Genomic DNA, 8015 nt, shown 5'->3' on the forward strand with positions numbered 1-8015 from the left:
AATGATTAGCTGAGCTCTCTTTCCAAGAGTGCAGAGATTCTGAAGCTGTCTGCTTGAGTTACTGTGCTCTCTTCCAAGGCTGTAGGAATTCTGGAGCTGCTGGCTAGAGAGGAGGGTGGACCAAGCTCTCCCCAGAAAGACATCCGGAGAGGACTTGGCAGGTGAGCACTGTTTCAAGGAATGGGCTGATGGGGTCATAATCCATGATAACTTCACCAATCTTTTAGAGTCACGGCTGGTGAGAAGAGCAAAAATCCTCACAGAAAAGCAGAAATTCCCAGGGACCACGAAAGACAGTACCTGTCAAGTCTTAGTGAGGAGGAAACACTGGGCAGAGGAAAAGGCACCTTTATCACAGCAACAGGGAGAGATGAGGGCAGCTGGAAAAAGGTGGTAACGGGGCTGGGAGTTGGGTGGTGGTCAGAGAAGGATGAATCTCAGAGGAGGTGAGGCCAGAAGAATGAAGAAGAGCCTATTATGGAAAAAGAGAGCGACCAGCAGGTACAAAGGCAATGTGTAGTTCTGCTCAGGAGCTGGTACAGAAATCTTCAATTCTTATTCTATAGAAAAAAAGGAGACAGAAATGTCAGACACTGTGATGGTTAATACTGAGTGTCAATTGATTGAATTGAAGGATACAAAGTATTGATCCTGGATGTATCTGTGAGGGTGTTGCCAAAAGAGATTAACATTTGAGTCGGTGGGCTGGGAAAGGCAGCCTTAATCTGGGTAGGCATCACCTAATCAGCTGCCAGCATGACTAGAATATAAGCAGGCAGAAAAATATGAAAAGAGAGACTGGCCTAGCTTCCCAGCCTACCTCTTTCTTCCATACTGGATGCTTCCTGCCCTTGAACATCAGACTCCAGGTTCTTCAGTTTTGGAACTCAAACTGGCTCTCCTTGCACCTCAGCCTGCAGATGGCCTATTGTGGGACCTTGTGAACATGTGAATTAATACTGAATAAACTGTATCTATCTATCTATCTATCTATCTATCTATCTATCTATCTATCTACACACACACACTTTAATACTTAGTAAACTCATATCTATACTTATATATATGAGTTTATATATATTACTTATACATATGAGTTTATAAAATATATATATTCCATTAGTTCTGTTTCTCTAGAGAACCCTGACTAATACAGATTTTGGTACCAGAAGTGGTTCTAGAGGAAGAGAATATTAAGGATGGAGTTCTTTTGTTGGTTTTGGGGTTTCTGGAGTTGGTGCCTTAATATGATTAGACCCCAAAATACTAAGGACTCTACTTCTAATAGTATGGAGAACACTGATAGTCCTTGGTGTGAACCGTTTAGAGAGTTATACAAAATAAATGCATTTGACACTCCTGATTCATTGCTCATGAGAGGCAAGGAGTTTAATGACCCTCTACATCATACCTTTGACCATATGTGGAGAATCAAGGAACATAATGAAGCTGGTTGGTTGCTCCTAAGTTCAGTGGATAAAGTGATGAAAGAAAATGATGAACTCAGGGATTCTATCTCCCAGCTTCAGAAGCAGATACTGAGCCTCAAATCTGCCCAGATTGCCCTGAGTGAGAGTCTAATCTCCTGTAGAGAAAGAACTGAAATTGTGGAAAAACAGACATAAGCTCTTATCATGTGAGTGGCTGACCTTCAATGAAAGGTGCATGCACAACCTCACCATGCACAGCCTCACCAAGTGTCTACTGTTAAAGTAAGGGCATTGATTGTGTTGCAGGAAGTCAGGGACCCCGAATGGAGGGATTGGCCAGAGCCAACACAGAAGAACATAAATTGTGAAGATTTCATGGACATTTATCACTTCCCCAATTAACACTCTTATAATTTCTTATGCCTATCTTTACTTTAATCTCTTAATCCTGTTATCTTCATAAGCTCAGAATGTAAGTCACCTCAGGACTACTATTGCACAAATGGATTGTAAAACGTGTGTGTTTGAACAATATGAAATCAGTACACCCTGAAAAAGAACAGAATAACAGTGATTTTCAGGGAACAAGGGAAGATAACTGTAAGGTCTGACTGCCTGTGGGGTTGGGCAGAATACAGCCATATTTTTCTTCTTGCAGAAAGCCTATAGACGGATGTGCAAGTAGGAGAAATATCGCTGAATTCTTTTCCCAGCATGGAACAACTCTGGGGAAGGAATGCATTCCTGGGGCTAGGTCTACAGATGGCCGCTCTAGGAGTGTCTGTCTTATGTGGTTGAGATAAGGACTGAAATACGCCCTGGTCTCCTGCAGTACCCTCAGGCTTACTAGGATTAGGAAATTCCAGCCTGGTAAATTCTAGTCAGATCAGTTCTGTGCTCTCAAACCCTGTTTCCTGTTAAGATGTTTATCAAGACAATGTGTGCACAGCAGGACATAGACCCTTATGGGTAATTCTAATTTTGCCTTTGCCTTGTGATCTTTACTGCCATTTGAAGCATGTGATCCTTGTCACCTACTCCCTGTTCATACACCCCCTCCTCTTTTAAAATCCCTAATAAAAACTTGCTGGTTTTGCTGCTCGGGGTCACCATCATGGTCCTACCAATATGTGATGACACCCGCAGAGGCCGAGCTGTAAAATTTCTCTCTTTGTACTCTCTTTATTTCTCAGACTGGCTGACACTTAGGAAAAATAGAAAGAACCTATGTTCAAATATTGCAGGCTGGTTCCCCTGATAGATTGGAAAAGAATGAGACCCTGCAACTTGGAATGGGGAGGTATGGGAGGGCCCTGGTGAAGCTGGGGATGCTGAGTTTGTAAACTCTGATGAACTTTCTTTGCCAGAAGAAAAAACTTCCTCCCCACCCAGCAGTGGCAGCATTCCCTCCCTAACCCATGCTGCCATCAGCCTTTCCACCTTTGTCTGAGGAGGTAAACTCTGTGCTGCCTGAGGCAATAGTGATGGCCTCCCTGAGGCAGTTGCCAAGCAAGATAATGAGAAATAACAATCAGTAGAGTTTGGCTCTCAGAAAGCCACATCCCTAGGAAAAGGGGAAGAGTACTACATCAGGGGAACATCCCATGGGCAAAAAGAATCTGAAAAGTAGCCTTGAGCCCCAGATCTACCCTCTAACATAGCCTACCCAAATGAGAAGGAACCAGGAAAACGATTCTGGTAACATGATAAAACAAGGCTGTTTAACACCTCCCCCCAAAAATCACACTAGCTCACCAGCAACAGATCCAAACCAAGAAGAAACTCCTAATTTACCTGAAAAAGTATTCAGAAGGGCAATTATTAAGCTAATCAAAGAGGCACCAGAAAAGGTGAAGTCCAATTTAAGGAAATAAAGAAAAATACAAGTTATGAGGGGAGAAATCTTCAGTGAAATAGATAGCATATGTAAAAACAATCATAACTTTAGGAAATAAAGAACACAGAGAAAAATGCACTGAAAAGCCTCAACAATAGAATTGAACAAGCAGAAGAAATAACTTCGGAGCTCGAAGACAAGATTTTTGACTTAGCTGAATCCAACAAAGACAAAGAAAAAAATTTTTTAATGAACAAAGCCTCCAAGAAGTTTGGGGTTGTGTTAAATGATCAAACCTAAAGATAGTTGGCATCCTTGAGATAGAAGAGAAATCTAAAAGTTTGGAAAATGTATTCAAGGAAATAATTGAGGAAAACTTTCCCGGCCTTGCTAGAGACCTAGACATCCAAATACAAGAAGCTCAAAGAACACCTGGGAAATTCATTGCAAAATGATCATTGCCTAGGCACATTGTCATCAGGTTATCTAAAGTCAAGATGAAGGAAAGAATCTTAAGAGCTGTGAGGCAAAAGCACCAGGTAATCTACAAAGGAAAACCTGTCAGATTAACAGCAGATTTCTCAGCAGAAATCCTACAAGCTAGAACAGATTGGGGCCCTATCTTCACACTCCTTAAAAACAAATTATCAGCCAAGAATTTTGTATCCAGTGAAACTAAGCTTCATAAATGAAGGAAAGATGCAGTCTTTTTCAGACAAATAAATACTGAGAGAATTCGCCACTACCAAGCCAGCACTACAAGAACTGCTAAAAGGAGCTTTAAATCTTGAAACAAATCCTGGAAACACATCAAAATAGAACCTTTTTAAAGCGTAAATCTCACATGACCTATAAAACAAAAATACAATTAAAAAAAAAAACCCCAAGCTATACAGGCAACAAATAGCACAATGAATGGAATAGTACCTCACATCTCAATACTAATGTTGAATGTAAATGGCCTAAGTGCTCCATTTAAAAGATACAGAATTGCAGAATTGATAAGAATATGCCAACCAAGTATCTACTGCCTTCAAGAGACTCATCTAACACATAAGAACCACATAAACTTAAGGTAAGGAGGTGGAAAAAGACATTCCATGCAAATGGACACCAAAAGCAAGCAGGAGTAGCAATATTTATAACAGACAGAACAAACTTTAAAGCCACAGCAGTTAGAAAAGACAAAGAGGGACATTATGTAATGATAAAAAGTCTTGTCCAACAGGAAAACATCACAATTCTAAATATATATGCACCTAACACTGGAGCTCCCAAATTTGTGAAACAATTACTACTAGACCTAAGAAATAATATAAACAGCAACACAGTAATAGTGGGGGGCTTCAATACTCCCCTGACAGAACTAGACAGGTCATCAAGACATAAAGTCAACAAAGAAACAATTGATTAAAATTGTACCATAAAGCAGATAAATTTAACAGATATTTACAGAACATTCTACCCAACAACCATGGAATGTACATTTTATTCATCAGTGCATGGAACTTTCTCCAAGATAGACCATATGATAGGCCACAAAACAAGTCTCAATAAATCTGAGAAAAATGAAATTATATCAAGTACTCTCTCAGACCACCTTGGAATAAAATTGGAAATCAACTCCAAAAGGAACCTTCAAAATTATGTGAATACATGGAAATTAAATAACCTGTTCTTGAATGATCATTGGATCAACAATGAAATCAAGATGGAAATTTAAAAATTTCTCACACTGAAGGATAATAGTGACACAATCTATCAAAACTTCTATGATACAGCAAAGGTGGTACTAAGAGGAAAGTTCATAGCCTTAAATGCCTTCATCAAAAAGTCTGAAAGAGCACAAATAGACAATCTAAGGCCACACCTCAAGGAACTAGACAAAAAAGAACAAATCAAACCCAAACCCAGCATAAGAAAGGAAATAACCAAGGTCAGAGCAGAACTAAATGAAATTGAGATTAAAAAATACAAAAGATAAATGAAACAAAAAGCTGGTTCTTTGAAAAGATAAATAAGATTGATGGACCATTAGGAAGATTAACCAAAAAAAAGAAGAGAGAAAATCCAAATAAGCTCAATTAGAAAGGAAATGGGAGATATTACAACTGACATCACAGAAATACAAAAGATCATTCAGGGCACTGCGAACAGCTTTATGCACATAAACTAAAAAACTTAGAGGAGATGGATAAATTCTTGAGAAGATACAACCCTCCTAGCTTAAATCAGGAAGAATTAGAAAGCCTGAACAGACCAATAACAAGCAGCGAGATTAAAATGGTAATACAAAAATTATCAACAACAACAACAACAACAAAAAAGCCATGACCAGATGAATTCACAACTGAATTCTACCTGACATTCAAAGAAGAATTGGTACCAATCCTATTGACACTATTCCACAAGATAAAGAGGGACTCCTCCCTAAATCATTCTATGAAGCCAGTATCACCCTCATACCCAAACCAGAAAAGGATGTAACAAAAAAAGAAAACTACAGACCAATATCCTTGATGAACACAGATGCAAAAATCCTTAACTAGCTGCTAGTTAACTGAATCCAACAGCATATCAAAAAGATAATCCACCATGATGAAGTGCGTTTCATACCAGGGATGCAGGAATGGTTTAACATACACAAGTCAATAAATGTGATACACCACATAAACAGAATTAAAGACAAAAATCACATTATTATCTCAATAGATGTAGAAAAAGCATTTGACAAAAATCCAGCATCCTCTTATGATTAAAACCCTCAGCAAAATCAGCATACCATGGACATACCTTAATGTAATAAAAGCCATCTATGACAAACCCACAGGCAGCATAATACTGAATGGGGAAAAGTTGAAAGCATTCCTTCTGAGAACTAGAACAAGAAATGAATGCTTACTCTCACCACTTGTATCCAGTATAGTACTGGAAGTCGTAGCCAGATCACTCAGACAAGAGAAAGAAATAAAGGCCCTCCAAATTGGTAAAGAGGAAGTCAAACAGTTGCTGTTTGCTGTTAATATGATTGTATACCTAGAAGACCTTAAAGACTCCTCCAAAGAGCTCCTAGAACTAATAAATGAATTCAGCAAAGTTTCAGGATGCAAAATTAATGTACAAAAACCAGTAGCTCTGCTATACTTTAATAGCAACCAAACTGAGAATCAAATCAAGAACTCAACCCCTTTTACAACAGCTGCAAAAAAAAATACTTAGGAATATACCTAACCAAAGGCCTCTTCAAGGAAAACTACAAAACACTGCTGAAAGAAATCATAGATGACACAAACAAATGGAAACACATCCTATGCTCACGGATGGGTGGAATAAATATTGTAAAAATGACTATATTGCCAAAAGCAATACACAAATTCAGTGCAATTCCCATCAAAATACCACCATCATTCTTCACAGAACTAGAAAAAAAATCGCAAAATTCATATGGAACCAAAAAAAGCGTCCTCATAGCCAAAGCAAGACTATCCAAAAAGACCAAATCTGGAGGCATCACATTACCTGATTTCAAAATATACTATAAGGCCATAGTCGCTGAAACAGCATGGTACTGGTATAAAAATAGGCACATAGAACCATGGAACAGAAGGAACAGAATAGAGAACCCAGAAATAAACCTATTTGGGTTTATTTTACAGTCAACTGATATATTTTACAGTCAACTATATATTTTACAGTCAACTGATCTTTGACAAAGCAAACAAAAAACATAAAGTGGGGAAAGGACACCCTATTCAGCAAATGGTTCTGGAATAATTGGCAAGCCACATGTAGGAGAATGAAACTGGATCTTCATATATCATCTTATACAAAAACCACCTCAAGATGGATCAAGGACTTAAATCTAAGATGTGAAACTATAAAAATTCTAGGAGATAACATCAGAAAAGCCCTTGTAGACATTGGTTTAGGCAAAGATTTTATGACCAAGAACCCAAAAGCAAATGAAATAAAAATAAAGATAAATAGATGGGACTTAATTAAACTAAAGAGCTTTTGTATAGCAAAAGGAACAGTCAGCAGAATAAACAGACAACCAACAGAGTGAGAGAAAATCTTCACAATCTATACATCTTACAAAGGGCTAATATTCAGAATCCAGAAGGAACTCAAATTAGCAAGTTAAAAAAAAAAACAAAAAATCCCATAAAAAAGTGGGCTAAGGATACGAATAGACAATTCTCAAAAGAAGATCCAACATACATATGAAAAAATGCTCAACATCAGTAATGATCAGGGAAATGCAAATCAAAACCACAATGCTATACCACCTTACTCTTGCAAGAATAGCCATAATAAAAAAATAAAAAAATTATAGATGTTGATGTGGATGTGGTGAAAAGGGAACACTTCTACACTGCTGGTAGGAATGTAAGCTAGTACAACCACTGTGGAAAACAATGTGGAGATTCCTCAAAGAACTAAAAGTAGAACTACCATTTGATCCAGCAATCCCACTACTGGGTACCTACCAAGAGAAAAATAAGTCATTATACGAAAGAAGTCACTGCACATGCATGTTTTCAGCAGCACAATTTGCAATTACAGGAATGTGGAACCACCCCCAAATGCCTGTTAATCAACAAGTAAAGAAACTTGTATTCATATATAAAATATTTATATATTTTTATAAATATTCTTAAATATTTATATATAATATATATTTTATATATAGTAGTATAGTTTATATAAATATATATAATATGTGATATATATTATATATTATATAC

The 8015-nt window shown here is 37.6% G+C and overlaps 1 protein-coding gene across 2 annotated transcripts in view; it reads left to right on the forward strand.

Moving 5' to 3' along the window:
- Positions 1-8015, forward strand: part of LOC116471104 (acyl-coenzyme A synthetase ACSM2B, mitochondrial) — a 44371-nt gene continuing 36356 nt past the window's right edge. The window contains exons 1-2 of one of the 2 annotated variants that reach the window (XM_032157044.2): positions 1-161; positions 567-948. The gene's annotated coding sequence lies outside the window, so the exon portion shown is untranslated. The remainder of the gene's footprint in view (positions 162-566; positions 949-8015) is intronic. The other variant, XM_032157043.2, reaches the window with a different exon arrangement.

This window comes from Hylobates moloch, unplaced genomic scaffold (genome assembly GCF_009828535.3).
Source record: "Hylobates moloch isolate HMO894 unplaced genomic scaffold, HMol_V3 SCAFFOLD_6, whole genome shotgun sequence".
NCBI lineage: Eukaryota > Metazoa > Chordata > Mammalia > Primates > Hylobatidae > Hylobates > Hylobates moloch.